The sequence below is a fragment of the Oncorhynchus keta genome, chromosome 27 (genome assembly GCF_023373465.1).
Source record: "Oncorhynchus keta strain PuntledgeMale-10-30-2019 chromosome 27, Oket_V2, whole genome shotgun sequence".
Classification (NCBI taxonomy): domain Eukaryota; kingdom Metazoa; phylum Chordata; class Actinopteri; order Salmoniformes; family Salmonidae; genus Oncorhynchus; species Oncorhynchus keta.
The window spans coordinates 34,507,641-34,524,944 of record NC_068447.1 but is presented as its reverse complement, the minus strand read 5'-3'; the positions used below and the strand labels follow the sequence as shown (position 1 = coordinate 34,524,944).

The 17,304-nt window shown below is 42.9% G+C and overlaps 1 protein-coding gene across 4 annotated transcripts in view; it reads left to right on the top strand.

The window, feature by feature from the left end:
* LOC118359846 (synaptotagmin-2-like) overlaps positions 1-17,304 on the top strand; it is an 81,001-nt gene that overhangs the window by 41,311 nt on the left and 22,386 nt on the right. Inside the window, exon 1 of one of the 4 annotated variants that reach the window (XM_035738680.2) lies at positions 10,626-10,805. The exons of the other annotated variants lie outside the window; for them this stretch is intronic. The gene's annotated coding sequence lies outside the window, so the exon portion shown is untranslated. Of the gene's footprint in view, positions 1-10,625; positions 10,806-17,304 lie in introns of those variants that run through there. 4 annotated transcript variants of the gene reach the window in all.

Here is a 17,304-nt window from a genome sequence, read left to right as displayed (position 1 = left end):
TCCAAAAATACTACCTTATAGACACAAGTGTAAGGGGATAAAGAATATGTACATAAGTTATATGAATGAGTGATGGTACAGAGCGGCATAGGCAAGATACAGTAGATGGTACCATAAACAAACTTAGTGACATTTCAGGATCATCCTTACTACACACTTCTAACTGTTGCGCATTCTTAATCTCATCCACAAATGAGTCCTGATTGACCTGCGGTAGATTATCTTAGGGCCAGCCTTTGGTATTTTAGTTTTCCTAGTGAGTGCAACCAAGTTATGATCACTGTAACCTAGTGCCACTGATACAGCTTTAGAACAATGTTCAGGCATGTTATTGAAAATGTGATCGATACAAGTTGATGATGTAATACCAGACCTATTAGTTAACGTTCTGGTTGGTAATGTCATAATTTGGGTTAGGTTACATACTTTGGCAACAGAAATAACTTTGTCTTTGGACAGTTTATTTAAAAAAAAAAATCAATATTCATATCTCCCCAAAAATATATTTCCCTATTTTCATTCAACATTTCGCAAATTACATCAAGATATTTCACATCAGCACTAGGTGGCCTATAGCAGCAACCAACTAGTATAGTTTTCACATGTGGTAAATTGTACCTGCACCCATAGTATTCAGACCCTTTACTCAGTACTTTGTTGCAGCACCTTTGGCAGTGAAGTCTTCTTGGGTATGACGTTACAAGCTTGGCACACCTGTATTTGGGAAGTTTCTCCCATTATTCTCTGCAGATCCTCTCAAGCTCTGTCAGATTGGTCTCTCCAGAGATGTTCGATTTGGGTTCAAGTCCGGGCTCTGGCTGGGCCACTCAAGGACATACAGAGACTTGTCCTGGCTGTGTGCTGGGGTCGTCATCCTGTTTGAAGGTGAACCTTCGCCTCGGTCTGAGGTCCAACAAAATTTTTAAAGTTGTCTGAATAGGGATCTGAATACTTTCCGAATGCACTGTCTTTCCCCTGTGATGTGTTGGGAAGGCTATTCTGAAAATATAGTTAACTACGCTACCAATTACTTCACACTGTAAGAAGTTAAGCTACCCTTAAGTAAAATATAGTTTATTAACTAAAGTTACTTTGAAAATGTAGTTCACTACATCCAAACTACTTTGTGAAAGATTATCATATCTAAATCTGATATGAGGGGGTGCATGGAGGGGGTGCATGGAGGGGGTGTTGTGGGATTATTTAAGATACTCTTTGAAGAGGAAGTGTTTCAAATGTTTTCAGAAGGAGGGCTAACAGACCAGAGGTGGCACAGCGTAGTACTCGGTTGGGGTATAGGGTTGGAGCAGAGCCTGAACACAGGGAGGGGCAGTTCTTCTTGCTGCTCGTTAGGCAAGTACCATGGCCTTGTAGTGGATGCAAACTTCGACTGGACGCCAGTGGAGTGTGTGGAGGAGCGGGGAGACATGGGAGAACTTGGAAAGGTTCAACACCAGGCAGGCTGCAGCATTCTGGATAAATCGCAGGAGTGTGAGGACACAAGCGAGAATCCCAGCCAACAGTGAGTTGCAGTAGTCCAGACGGGAGATGACAAGTGCCTGCATTAGGACCTGCGCCGCTTCCTTTGTGAGGTAGGGTAGTACTCTACAGATGTTGCAGAGCATGAACCTGCAGGAGCGAGTCACTGCTTTGATGTTTGCAGAGAACGACAAGGTGTTGTCCAGGGTCACGGCAAGGTTCTTTGCAATCTGGGAGAGGGACACTGTGGTAAGCACAATATAATTCACATCAGTTCCTATCTCACGGGCATAGCAGTAGTGTTATGTCACTTCAACAGAGCAGGTTTTTATATGGTAGTGTCTAAAGTTACCTCATCATAGTAGGTATTTCTAGTATATATTATTTTATCTCGTTAGCATAGCAGGTATTTATATAGGAGTGTTCATGTTACCCCAGAAGCGCAGAGTATCTTGAGGGGTACTTACTTGTAATTAATGTTTACTTATATAGTACATTACCCATCCTGACAACCTGCCCCTCATTTAATGGCTTCCCGATGTTCCATCCAAGTGGGAGGATAAACTGACTAGTACATCAGAGTACATGATATATCTGCATTAATGTAATTAGACTCCAGAGACCTTTATTGCAGAGTTGTCAGTGTCACGTGGTTTGTGCACGTGCATGTTACACCTCTGTAATTACATACTGCAATTACTACCAGTTGCATGTAGTTATTACAGGTTAACTATGAATTATTGCAATTATTACAATACTTGTTATAATTACATATGTAATTAGACTGTAATAAGGACCCCTTAAAAGGAAGTGTTACCAAAACCCTGTATGTGCATTGAATATGTATTCGGTAATTTATCATATCTGTAATGTTATTGATTTTCTATTGCTATGGCTCGAGCCAGGCATGTGCCATCACCAATCAATCAGATCGTGTTCTCTCTCGGTCTCTGTCTCTCTCCACTGCACAATGATTCTGTCATTTCAGCACCCCACAGTGTGAATTAGCACTAGTATGCGCAGGAATAATGTAACAGTGGCATTTTGGAATTCACAGTGCTTTATGTAATTTAAAAAAATCTTAAAATCGGGCTTTAAACTTACTCTTGAAAGTTGTAATAGTAGAATGGACAAGGTGCAATGTTGACATTGGGTAGTGCATCATCAGCTCCTCTTGTCATGTTAGTCATTACATACCTTAGAGAGTTCCCCAATGCTCCCCGGGGCTCCCGAGTGGCGCAGCGGTCTAAGGCACTGCATCTCAGTGTAAGAAGTGTCACTACAGTCCCTGGTTCGAATCCATCCTGAATCGCATCCCGCCGTGCAGCGCACAATTGGCCCAGCGTCGTTCGGGTTTGACCGGTGTTGGCCATCATTGTAAATAAGAAATTGTTCTTAACTGACTTGCCTAGTTAATAAAACATGTAAATTCCGGATGGTAGGCCCCAAATGAAAAAGTTTCTGAACCCCTGCTCTAGGTGAAAGTGTTCCCTTCCGTCTCATCATGCCAGATTCAAAGTGGGCCAACCACAGCTGAAAGGCACCTTGTTTTGTTTGGAAGATGGGAGAGAATTACCTAAAGAAAAAAAAAAGAGAGAAAGGGTAACATGATAATATATTATTCAAAAATCATGTTAAACACTACTTTTGCACACTGTCATGACTTCAAATCAAATTTTATTTGTCACATACACATGGTTAGCAGATGTTAATGCGAGTGTAGCGAAATGCTTGTGCTTCTAGTTCCGACAATGCAGTGATAACCAACAAGTAATCTAACTAACAATTCCAAAACGACTTTCTTATACACAGTGTAAAAGATGATAAGGTGATAAAGAATATGTACATAAGGATATATGAATGAGTGATGGTACAGAGCAGCATACAGTAGATGGTATCGAGTACAGTATATACATGTGAGATGAGTATGTAGACAAAGTAAACAAAGTGGCATAGTTAAAGTGGCTAGTGATACATGTATTACATAAGGATGCAGTCGATGATGTAGAGTACAGTATATACGTATGCATATGAGATGAATAATGTAGGGTAAGTAACATTATATAAGGTAGCATTGTTTAAAGTGGCTAGTGATATATTTACATAATTTCCCATCAATTCCCATTATTAAAGTGGCTGGAGTTGGGTCAGTGTCAATGACAGTGTGTTGGCAGCAGCCACTCAATGTTAGTGGTGGCTGTTTAACAGTCTGATGGCCTTGAGATAGAAGCTGTTTTTCCAGTCTCTCGGTCCCAGCTTTGATGCACCTGTACTGACCTCGCCTTCTGGATGATAGCGGGGTGAACAGGCAGTGGTTCGGGTGGTTGATGTCCTTGATGATCTTTATGGCCTTCCTGTAACATCAGGTGGTGTAGGTGTCCTGGAGGGCAGGTAGTTTGCCCCCGGTGATGCGTTGTGCAGACCTCACTACCCTCTGGAGAGCCTTACGGTTGAGGGCGGAGCAGTTGCCGTACCAGGCGGTGATACAGCCCGCCAGGATGCTCTCGATTGTGCATCTGTAGAAGTTTGTGAGTGCCTTTGGTGACAAGCCGAATTTCTTCAGCCTCCTGAGGTTGAAGAAGCGCTGCTGCGCCTTCTTCACGACGCTGTCAGTGTGAGTGGACCAATTCAGTTTGTCTGTGATGTGTATGCCGAGGAACTTAAAACTTGCTACCCTCTCCACTATTGTTCCATCGATGTGGATAGGGGGGTGTTCCCTCTGCTGTTTCCTGAAGTCCACAATCATCTCCTTAGTTTTGTTGACGTTGAGTGTAAGGTTATTTTCCTGACACCACACTCCGAGGGCCCTCACCTCCTCCCTGTAGGCCGTCTCGTCGTTGTTGGTAATCAAGCCTACCACTGTTGTGTCGTCCGCAAACTTGATGATTGAGTTGGAGGCGTGCGTGGCCACGCAGTCGTGGGTGAACAGGGAGTACAGGAGAGGGCTCAGAACGCACCCTTGTGGGGCCCCCGTGTTGAGGATCAGCGGGGAGGAGATGTTGTTGCCTACCCTCACCACCTGGGGGCGGCCCGTCAGGAAGTCCAGTACCCAGTTGCACAGGGCGGGGTCGAGACCCAGGGTCTCTTGATGATGAGTTTGGAGGGTACTATGGTGTTGAATGCCGAGCTGTAGTCGATGAACAACATTCTCACATAGGTATTCCTCTTGTCCAGGTGGGTTAGGGCAGTGTGCAGTGTGGTTGAGATTGCGTCGTCTGTGGACCTATTTGGGCGGTAAGCAAATTGGAGTGGGTCTAGGGTGTCAGGTAGGGTGGTCCTTGACTAGTCTCTCAAAGCACTTCATGATGACGGAAGTGAGTGCTACGGGGCGGTAGTCGTTTAGCTCAGTTACCTTAGCTTTCTTGGGAACAGGAACAATGGTGGCCCTCTTGAAGCATGTGGGAACAGCAGACTGGTATAGGGATTGATTGAATATGTCCGTAAACACACCGGCCAGCTGGTCAGCGCATGCTCTGAGGGCGCGGCTGGGGATGCCGTCTGGGCCTGCAGCCTTGCGAGGGTTAACACGTTTAAATGTCTTACTCACCTCGGCTGCAGTGAAGGAGAGACCGCATGTTTTCGTTGCAGGCCGTGTCAGTGGCACTGTATTGTCCTCAAAGCGGGCAAAAAGTTATTTAGTCTGCCTGGGAGCAAGACATCCTGGTCCGTGACTGGGCTGGGTTTCTTCTTGTAGTCCGTGATTGACTGTAGACCCTGCCACATGCCTCTTGTGTCTGAGCCATTGAATTGAGATTCCACTTTGTCTCTGTACTGACGCTTAGCTTGTTTAATAGCCTTGGAGGGAATAGCTGCATTGTTTATATTCGGACATGTTACCAGACACCTTGCCCTGATTAAAAGCAGTGATTCGCGCTTTCAGTTTCACGCGAATGCTGCCATCAATCCACGGTTTCTGGTTAGGGAATGTTTTTATCGTTGCTATGGGAACGACATCTTCGACGCACATTCTAATGAACTCGCACACCGAATCAGCGTATTCGTCAATATTTTTATCTGACGCAATACGAAACATGTCCCAGTCCACGTGATGGAAGCAGTCTTGGAGTGTGGAGTCAGCTTGGTCTGACCAGCGTTGGACAGACCTCAGCGTGGGAGCCTCTTGTTTTAGTTTCTGCCTGTAGGCAGCGATCAGAAAAATGGAGTCGTGGTCAGCTTTTCCGAAAGGGGGGCGGGGCAGGGCCTTATATGCATCGCGGAAGTTAGAGTAACAATGATCCAAGGTTTTACCACCCCTGGTTGCGCAATCGATATGCTGATAAAATTTAGGGAGTCTTGTTTTCAGATTAGCTTTGTTAAAATCCCCAGCTACAATGAATGCAGCCTCCGGATAAATGGTTTCCAGTTTGCAAAGAGTTAAATAAAGTTCGTTCAGAGCCATCAATGTGTCTGCATGGGGGGGATATATACGGCTGTGATTATAATCGAAGAGAATTCTCTTGGAAGATAATGCGGTCTACATTTGATTGTGAGGAATTCTAAATCAGGTGAACAGAAGGATTTGAGTTCCTGTATGTTTCCTTCATCACACCATGTCTCGTTAGTCATGAGGCATACGCCCCCGCCACTCTTCTTACCAGAAAGATGTTTGTTTCTGTCGGCGCGATGCGTGGAGACACCCGTTGGCTGCACCGCATCGGATAGCGTCTCTCCAGTGAGCCATGTTTCCGTGAAGCAGAGAACGTTGCAGTCTCTGATGTCCCTCTGGAATGCTCGGATTTCGTCAACCTTGTTGTCAAGAGACTGGACATTGGCAAGAAGAATGCTGGGGAGTGGTGCGCGATGTGCCCTTTTTCGGAGTCTGACCAGAAGACCGCCTCGTTTCCCTCTTTTTCGGAGTCGTTTTCTTGGGTCGCTGCATGCGATCCATTCCGACTTGCCCTGTTGGTTGAGGATTATAGGTGCCAAATTTTCCTTCCCCCTCTCTCTCCCCACCAGTTTTATGACCGGTCATAAATATAGTCCAAGCGGTTGGAGTGGTCTATGGGCACTTAAAGAACAATTATGTCAGATCAGTTTTGGGATCCCATGAAGGACAGTATAACAACATAACTCTATCTCTGAATGTGTATATTTCCCAGTGATGAGATTCACATCCAAATGTTGGGGAACTGATAGGATTAAATATGAAACTATTTGTGAGAAGATGGAATGTGATGTTAGCCTTCTAAATGAGAGAATTGTTTTTCATATGAAGTCTTAACCAAGTCAGTGGCCACACCCATGTGAGCACAGGCATTATGTCGGCGTCTCAGACTGCATAAAATCCACTTCTGACAAAATGTACATTAGACCAAGCAGGGGAACGGTGTTGAACCGGACGTCACGAATGGTTTGACTCCACCAGACCAGCTTCGTGCAGCGCCAGCTATACACGTTGAAATGGTGAAGGAAACGACAAGACTACACATTCACAGTCTACAGCTTTACATGTAAAATAGTCTAGGAAACTCGACCGAAGACGAGAGAAGAACAATTCTCTCACCACTATAGATACCTCTAAACTATATATTCTAACGAAAAGATCCATTCGAAAGAACATTTCCCTTTCCAACGACCATTGGTACGTCTGGATGATCTGTTCAAACAGACACAACCAGAAACTTTGTCAAATTACTCCCCAGACGGACCACCGATTTCAGAGAGACAAAGGCATACAATCGTAAATATATACATTGCAATTATTTTCTAATGAGCGGCCGTTCATGTGCAAAGTATTAGCATTTCCATGAGCATAGTTATCAGCTGCGTGTATGTTAGTGAAGGCCTTTGTCATTTCACCTGCTCTTTCTTACATGCCCCTCCCTTTTCATTTTGTGTAACAAGCAGTCATATCGGTTTAGTCCACTAGGGACTTTTCATTGCAGTATACAGTAATCAATGAGTAACCTATTCTGTTTGTTTATGTAATTCTGTGTGATTATTTAGTTAATTAGTAAATAAATAATTAAGCCAATTTGAATATCACTGATTCATTATTGATGCTAGGATTTGTGCAAATATCCAAGGATTTTGCAATGTTCAGAATGAGACTGATAGATGGTAAAAAACAGTTAATTAATGACTGATTGATGACTGAAATGTAAGATATTTATATCTTTAGGAGTTAATTCGGAAAACGCTAACTCGTTAAATAAACTTTTTGCATGGTGCCCCAAGTTTGCTGATGAGTTAATTGTTACATGAGTAATTTAATCATCGTATAATTACCGTTAATCGATTTGATAAAACAATAGTCATCGCATTAATGATAGCCAAAGACACGACAAAACAGTGAGTCCATGCAACTTATGTGACTTGTTAAGCTAGATGTGTACTATTTAGGATTGCCATAACAAAGGGGTTGAATACTTATTGACTCAAGACATTTCAGCTTATGTCTAAAAACATAATTCCACTTTGACATTTATGGGGCCAGTGACACAAAATCTGAATTTGATCCAGCTGACTAGCGGCAGCAAAAAAATACATGGATTTAAAGTATTGCGATATGTAACTGTAAAAAAATGTTTTCCCTCCCATCACAAGTATTTTCTAATCTGTTCCATTTCAGTCATTCCAGTACATCAGGAGCACATGTACACACAATTTGAAACGTCTAGGAGCAAAATTAAAAATATTTGAGAAATTAAAGCTAGAATTTGTACATTTTTCTAGGTGTACTGGTGCTCCTACATATAAATTCCAGATTGCACAAAATATTTAGGCTCATGTGAGTTAAATGGTCACACTGTAGAGCCCTGTACATGGCAAATCACTGTGACAGACTCAGTGAATTGACTCATAATTATTGGATCATTTCCAAGCCTAGTAACCATCTATTGAGCATGGAATTGAAATGACTATTGTCAGGTCTTGCAGGAGCAGAGAACAAATTACACTTGCTCTTGTTTCTCCAGGCCTGAGTTGTGAAATTGAGAAAGGCCAACCCTCTCTGTTTCGTTCCCACTGATTGAGGCCTTATTGATTTCATTTTGGAGTGCTCATCGGTGGCCACTTAGGAGGCAGCTTCCCTTATGGGAAGATGATAATTTTCCGTGACACACTATAAAAAGCCCAGAGGGCTCTGAATTGTCTGGCTCAGCAAAGGTCCTACCATACAGAGGCACCATCATATACTATTTTTTTAAAGCTGCAAAAGAGGACAAACACGGACTGTGCCAGTACTAAGACAACCCAAATGAAGGTCTGAAACAGTAAGCTAAGGAAAGAAATCCATGAGAAAGCTAGTGTGTGTTTGCAATGTTTTGGACTACCTCTATCTTTAGTGTCCTGTTGGTTTTGATGCACCTATGAAATTACTACTGCTGTTGTGATTGTTATGACTACATCAACCAGTACTGCTACAGTAATACATAAATGATATTGTAGGGCTACTGCCACAGTGATGACTGTAATCCATCTTTGCTTTTGTCACAGCAGTTTGGAAAAGGTGTGGCAAGGAAAGGTTTAGTCAGCAAGACCCACTGCTGATTCACAGCTTCTGTCAATCTCTTTATAGCTACTTGTGAGATGCCAGCTGGATTTGAGCCCTTACAGAAAATATGAACTACAGTTAAGTTAACATTGTTCCATGCATCCATGATTTACGAATCCCTTTTGGCCCGACAGTCTAGGGGGGGGGGGATGGTAATGAGACCCGTAACATAACTCATGCAATTTATAATAGTGACAAAGTAAAAGTGTGAATGAAATAACCACGACAACTGAAATCTACCGTCAAACTCAGGGTTTATTAATAAACACACGGTAATGGGGGGGGGGGAGCAGGAAAAGGGGCTGAGCTGGACCCAAGGAAACAAGTATTCAAAAACACCCCTAAGCTCGACTAGCCCATTTCAACAACAGCTAACTAACCAAAAATACAGTCGGTGGTCCGCCCAGTTCTAACTAGGTATTTAACAAAGTTTACCTACGGGTAGTGTATGCCCATGGGCGACTTGCCTTGGTTCCCCCTTTTCCCACCAGCAAACAAACAAAAGAACCAAAACAATACTCACAGGTGATGACAAAGTGCTATGGAGGTGCTCAAACAAAAGACAGCTCAATACATAAAGAGATTGCGCTCCAGAGCAAACAACTGACAGGGTTTTTAAACCAAGGGAAAGGAAGTGTGATTGGATAGGAAACAGGAGGAGGTGTGTCTTCTGATTGATGATTGGTGACTGATTAGGGAGTGATGATTTTCACCTGTGAGGGGAGAAGGAGAGAAAAGAAACACACACACACAGGATACTTGTATCCGTAACAAGGACATTAAAATTTCTGCTGCAAAGACTTTAGTGAGTGAGTGAGTGAGTGAGTGTGTGTGTGTGTGTGTGTGTGTGTGTGTGTGTGTGTGTGTGTGTGTGTGTGTGTGTGTGTGTGTATGCGCGCGTGTGACAGTGGACCAACATTAGTCATGTACTGTTGCTGTAGCGTAAACATGCCATACTCCCAGCTTCAAAGAGCCTCGTGAGCATCTGAAAGAGAATCTCTCAGCAGTCACTCATTCAGTGTCAAACTGCCACTTCTGGCTGCAGTGTGTGTGCCACAGAATGCTTTCTCTATTCTTCCTCTGTTCTCTCACTCTACCTTACATCCATTTTTACAGACTCTTACTCTTCCCATTGGCTCTTTTTGTACCCCCATCCTGTTCTCATGTTGTCTTTTTCCTCCTTTTCCTTTCCTGACAGCTAAACTCTGTATCGTTCCCCGAGCTGCTAGACTCTGTAGAATTCCCAGAGGTCTTGGGTGGGGTTTGTTTCAAATGCCGCTAGGTTCTTGATGTGGGTTTGACAGTATTGCATATTGATTCTCTCAGGTTGCCCTTCAGTGTTGGAGCAGGGTGGCAGAGAGGAGTGCTGCATACAGCACAGGGTGAGCAGCATCTCAAATCAGGAGGCTGAGTGAGTGAGTGAGTGAGAGAGAGAGAGAGAGAGCGCTGGAGTGGAGGGAGGGGGTGGAAGATGCGTGGGAGAGGAGAGAGGGAAAGGAGGGGGGATTCACTCAGTGGGGGAAGCAAAAAAGGCACAGAGAGGAGGGGGAAGAGAGAGAGATGAGGGAGAGGAGGAGGGGATTGAGAGAAGGAAGGGTGGGGGTTGTGAGAGAGAGAGAATGTGTGTGTGTGTACGTTCATGTGTGTGTGTGTACAGGAGAGTGAGTACTGCTGCAGCAGGAACAGTGAGAGGAAGACTGCAGTTTCTTGGGCTGATGGGCGAGCGATCGAGGGACGTTATTAAGACACTGTTACATTAACCCTTAAGTGCCTCTCTGGTGAATGGGTTGGCCCATCCATTGTGGATAATAGGATCAAGGAGATTGCTCTGGTAAGGTGTATTCTAACCTTTCTTCCCTGCCTGGCTTTAATTCTTTATGGGGGAATATTGAAGATTATGCAATGGAAAGGAGTGATATTTGTGAAGTGAAACTAAATGCCGCTGTCCGGTGCTGAAACTGTACTGTAGGGAAACTCAGTTGGTACTGGAGGTTGCACTGTGACTCGGTGGATCTGATCTCTGCTTGCATTACACAGTTGGAGAATATTGGTGAAGGGATGTGTATTCTTTGCTTTGCATGTTCTTTTCTAGTGCATACTGTATACGCCTTTATGACAAGCTCGATCTTACATCTTGTGACATTTGTAGATTCTAAAAGATGGTGAAATTATGTAATTTACAAACCTCTTAGCTCCTTGTTTTATCTCAGTTTGTACTGTGACCAATTGCAGTTCTGGCTTGGGATATTTTATATATATATATATTTTTTTTAATATGTTATATTTTGCTTTAGAGACTTTGAATGAACACTATGGTTGTGAATATACAGTAAGTCACTCTCATTGGCCATGGCTCATTTAGCCTGGGTGGTTCTGTGTGTAGTGTAGTGGAGTAGCTACCTATTTTCCTGGAACATTTCCAGGAGGCAGCCCTGCTGACAGCTGCTTTGTTTATCCCACCAGCGTCTATTAACACTTCACCCTGTCCTGCACTGTCAGGAACCAGAACGTGGTGCAGCTACAAACACACGGCACCCCGCCTAACAAACACCAGTCTATTGCACTGTCTGTACCTGTTCTATGCTAGGACAGGAGCCTAGGGTGTACCATGCACTCAAATAGAGTCTGTGTGTAGGCTAAGACAGGACAGAGGAGGAGCAGATAAGACAGAGGCTGACAGATATGCTGAGCAGTATGGAGAGAGGAGACCGAAGAGGGGCCATGGGGGTTTTATGAAGTGCTGTAGGATGCTTCTTTTTTTTTTTACTATGTGTAATGTGGGATGTGTAGCCAGCGCAGGCCGGCAGGCAGAGCTGTGAGGGGACAGTTCCAAGGACAAAGCCCTGGCTATGTGGGGCTGGTCACTTCACACCTCGACAGTGCTGCTGACTCGCATTGTTTGGCTCGGCTCTGCAGCAGCCTGCCCATACATAGTCAGGACAGTAAACTGATGGAGTTCTGCATCAGAACGAAGGATATGGATTATTTCATACAGCTTTTTCATATGAAAATATCACAAAGTGCCTTTGAATCAGGATACATGTATCTGTTGGTAGTTTTATATGTTATTGAGATGAGAGCCACAAATGTTCATTGTTGTTACATGGTAACTTGAATCAAGCGTGTAAGTATTTCCGCCATTCCATCGGAAGTGGAAGTGAAGCGTCTTACGTACTGTAGACTACAGTCTCTGCCCTCCACCAGGCTCTGTGTCCTGAGGTGACTTCCTGAAATGCAAACCAACCAACCACATTGATCCTGTCCCTGGAGACAGAGTCTCAGTCTCTGCTGTTGTACCACTCACACTCAGCTAATCAATTTCAGGGGTCGGAGTGGTCACATGACTATCACAGTATGACACCACAATGCAAAGGGTGCCTAAGAATAATTTAAAATGACTAACTACACAATGATTTATCTAGTGTGTTTTTACGTTCAACTTGTACTTGCAATATATCTCATAAACAAACATAAAGAAAACAAAAAGGCACCATCATGGCCTGAAATCCATCATGGCCTGAAATCCATCATGGCCTGAAATCCATCATGGCCTGAAATCCATCATGGCCTGAAATCCATCATGGCCTGAAATCCATCATGGCCTGAAATCCATCATGGCCTGAAATCCATCATGGCCTGAAATCCATCATGGCCTGAAATCCATCATGGCCTGAAATCCATAGCACCGGTAAAACAACACCCTTCGCTTTCTGACTGCGGCAAATAATTGCTTTAAAATGATCTAGATTGTAGACTGTTGGAAGATAACGTTCTTCAGCCTCCAACACGTTTATATCTCAGCCTGACGAATCCCTTGGTGGCTTTTCGAGTCCACCAGCTTTTGGTTTTTGTCAGCCTCCACCATGAATTGACAGCTGGTGTCCCACTAAAATAAACTTAGAATAGAGCCTCATTTGAACTACTCTGTGTGTCCTGTCCTCCTTTCCCACAGTGTACATACAGTGTCCACCGGAGTGTCCATTTTGCTCTCATCTCAAGAGCTCCTGCAGCTGTTTTGTAAAGAAACAGCCCAGTACTGCAAGTGACAGCTTTCAGATACTTGTCGCTTCCCTAATAATTTCCTGGGTGGAATCAATCATGATTTTTGTATTAATTCGTGAGTGATTGCCTATTTTGTATGTGGGTTAATGTGTGTAATTCTCGAGTTGTAATGCATACTTCCTCATTCTTCATGTGCTTTACCCAGCACAGTCTTAAATGCAAATGTAGAGTCGGTTCATTAGGTATGGACTTGTTTGTTACGAGGAAACGAGGGATAATACTATTTCTCCCTTCACCACGGCTCTAATATACGAACGACTAGCAACAGCAAGCAGATCATGGGAACTAAAATCTTTGAACTTTATATATTTTAGTTGATATGAGACTAAAGGATGTTTTTCAAAGGCTGAACCCAGAGCATACATTTTGTATTTGTTCTCTACTAACAATCTCTCAAGGTCCAAATTCTGTTTGCAGATTGCAGAGCTACCAGCTATCAGAGGTCAAATGAATGCATATGATTAGTATTTGTGACTCTTTCATCTGATACGTCAACCCAACAATAACAACATTTGTGAGTGCTCAGCTGTCCACCTTTTCATGCCAGCCAGGTGAAGGTGAGAGAGTGATAGAGGCGGTCTGGCCTCGTGATGTTGTGCTGCCTGCCAGGCAGATGGGTCAGAGAGAGGCAGAGTGGACGGTCCAGGCCCTGTCATCAATCCCAACCTTCTGCCAACCTCCATGCTGCTGACAAGGCATTTTCAGCACTCTTTAATCTGCAGAGGTGAAAGATAAGCAGCAGGCCGCTTTTAGATCTGCAGATAGCTTTGGGTTGTTGTTGTTGTCCGGAAGTTACTTGGGCTAGATAATAAGTCGTATATTTACCGAGTAGAAGGGGACTGAATCTCTCTGCCAATGACAACGAGGGTTAGAGATTTCCAATTATTCTCTTGATTAATAATGTGTTATCATTATGTTTGGACAACATGGTTATTATTCCAGGTCTCTCAAACATGGTCTCTTCCGATTTCCTTTATAAAACGTGACTCGGAATGTCATCCAGTAACTGACACAGAAACCTTGGGTTATTGTTGCAGGAGCATCCATTGTGTTTGCCCTCCATTTTGAAACAAGAGGCTGTTGGGATCCCAATAGATGTCGTCCTATCTGCATTGCTGCAGAAGCCCGGCTCTTTCTCTGTTTTCACTACAGCTTCACATGCAGATTGGCTCACTATCTCTGTGGCAGTATGATTAATCGGCCTATCTGGGGACAGGCTGGGGAATGGGGGAGGGGAAGAGGAAGACATGGAACTGTAAATGATCCCAGCCCAGGACTCATACGGCATTCAAACAGCAACCCTGACCCTGAGTATTCTGAACGACCCCTCAGACAATAGCTGAGTCACAATCAGCTGCAGGTAGGAGTTAGCTACCATTGTTTTATCCACGCCAGACAGTTTGTAAATCCTTCCTGTGGGACTGTCAGGACACAATGTTAAATGTTAGAGAAAGCTTTTCTTTGGTTCAGTTCAAACAGATCATCCACAAGGCTTTTCTTTTACTTGGAAGTGGTTTTGTGAAGTGACACGAGGGAATGAAATTATACAAGCTATCGACCGTGAAAAGACTTGGATTGCACTGTATTGCAGGTGGATTGAACTTTATCCGGACTGCCAGGTGTCCACAATACATTTCACAGCAGGGCTTTGTGTTCATGCGTGCGTGTTTGTTTGTGTGTGTGTGTGTGTGACTCCATGTCCCTGTAAATGTCCTCTCCTAAGGGACTGCTCAAGCAGAGCTGATGACAAAGTAGTGGTGATCAATGGCTGTATGAATGTGCAAATGTCACCCTCCCTGGTTATATGGCATTAAGCTGGAGAGATCCCTGTCTGTACAGGAATGGGAGAATTGGGGATGGGGAAGAATGTTCTTACCTACTGTAGGCATTGGTGTGGAAACCTGATAAGCTGAACCCTTTCCAGACCTGGTGCATTACTGAATGTCTTCTTGCTATCAAATATTTGTCCAATGCCCAGAGATTAGATTCCTCATTTTATATCTTTCAGAGTAAAGATCACAACCCAATGGCATGCTGTATTCCTGATCCTAAACTAATGTACTCTGATGTGGTCTTTGAGACGGGTTAACACTAGTAGACAAGCATGCCTTTGGGTTTGATGAGACAGGGCTAGGGCTGCGATGAGTCAGCTGGATACTGCCGCTCAATGCCTATTCATTTAATTGCAAGCTTTAATTAAAATAAATTACAGTTCCCTAATTGCAGACTAATACACTACTAGACTATTGGGGGCATTCAGTGTGGCACAAGCCCAGAAGGCTCCGGGTCAGAGTCAAACTGCAGGACACTACATTGTCTTTAGCCCTTTGAATGTGGGCACTCCATTTTGTAAGATTTGACCATAGTCTCTTGACATTTTGTAAGATTTGACCACAGTCTCTTGACATTTTGTAAGATTTGACCATAGTCTCTTGACATTTTGTAAGATTTGACCACAGTCTCTTGACATTTTGTAAGATTTGACCATAGTCTCTTGACATTTTGTAAGATTTGACCACAGTCTCTTGACATTTTGTAAGATTTGACCATAGTCTCTTGACATTTTGTAAGATTTGACCACAGTCTCTTGACATTTTGTAAAATTTGACCATAGTCTCTTGACATTTTGTAAGATTTGACCACAGTCTCTTGACATTTTGTAAGATTTGACCACAGTCTCTTGACATTTTGTAAGATTTGACCATAGTCTCTTGACATTTTGTAAGATTTGACCACAGTCTCTTGACATTTTGTAAGATTTGACCACAGTCTCTTGACATTTTGTAAGATTTGACCATAGTCTCTTGACATTTTGTAAGATTTGACCATAGTCTCTTGACATTTTGTAAGATTTGACCACAGTCTCTTGACATTTTGTAAGATTTGACCACAGTCTCTTGACATTTTGTAAGATTTGACCACAGTCTCTTGACATTTTGTAAGATTTGACCATAGTCTCTTGACATTTTGTAAGATTTGACCATAGTCTCTTGACATTTTGTAAGATTTGACCACAGTCTCTTGACATTTTGTAAGATTTGACCATAGTCTCTTGACATTTTGTAAGATTTGACCACAGTCTCTTGACATTTTGTAAGATTTGACCACAGTCTCTTGACATTTTGTAAGATTTGACCATAGTCTCTTGACATTTTGTAAGATTTGACCACAGTCTCTTGACATTTTGTAAGATTTGACCATAGTCTCTTGACATTTTGTAAGATTTGACCACAGTCTCTTGACATTTTGTAAGATTTGACCATAGTCTCTTGACATTTTGTAAGATTTGACCATAGTCTCTTGACATTTTGTAAGATTTGACCATAGTCTCTTGACATTTTGTAAGATTTGACCACAGTCTCTTGACATTTTGTAAGATTTGACCATAGTCTCTTGACATTTTGTAAGATTTGACCACAGTCTCTTGACATTTTGTAAGATTTGACCATAGTCTCTTGACATTTTGTAAGATTTGACCATAGTCTCTTGACATTTTGTAAGATTTGACCATAGACTCTTGACATTTTGTAAGATTTGACCATAGTCTCTTGACATTTTGTAAGATTTGACCACAGTCTCTTGACATTTTGTAAGATTTGACCACAGTCTCTTGACATTTTGTAAGATTTGACCATAGTCTCTTGACATTTTGTAAGATTTGACCACAGTCTCTTGACATTTTGTAAGATTTGACCATAGTCTCTTGACATTTTGTAAGATTTGACCACAGTCTCTTGACATTTTGTAAGATTTGACCATAGTCTCTTGACATTTTGTAAGATTTGACCATAGTCTCTTGACATTTTGTAAGATTTGACCATAGTCTCTTGACATTTTGTAAGATTTGACCACAGTCTCTTGACATTCTCTGAAAGGACCCCGAAGCAGTGCATACATGCTTTGCGACTAGTTCCAAACGTATCTGACTCTGTCCTCGTTATAGACTGAGCTAAGAGCTCCATAAACCTGCTGTGAGAATGACTGTTGTTTGCTACATAATGGTTGTTGGCTGTGTTAGTAGAAAAGCTTCTGTCTAAAGTACACAGCTTTATTTAGATCACATTCCCCTAATATTTTGATTATTGGAGACAGAGAAATTGCTGCTGCAGATAATGTGTAGGAGGTTGCAGCGAAAAATACTGTCAAAGAAAATGGGGCAAACGCTCCAAACATTGAGCGAGCTATGTGAGAGGATTGCCTGTGTCTCTTTCTGACAGATAACACTTCAAATACCACCTTTAGTCATCATCCACCAAATACAGTGGACA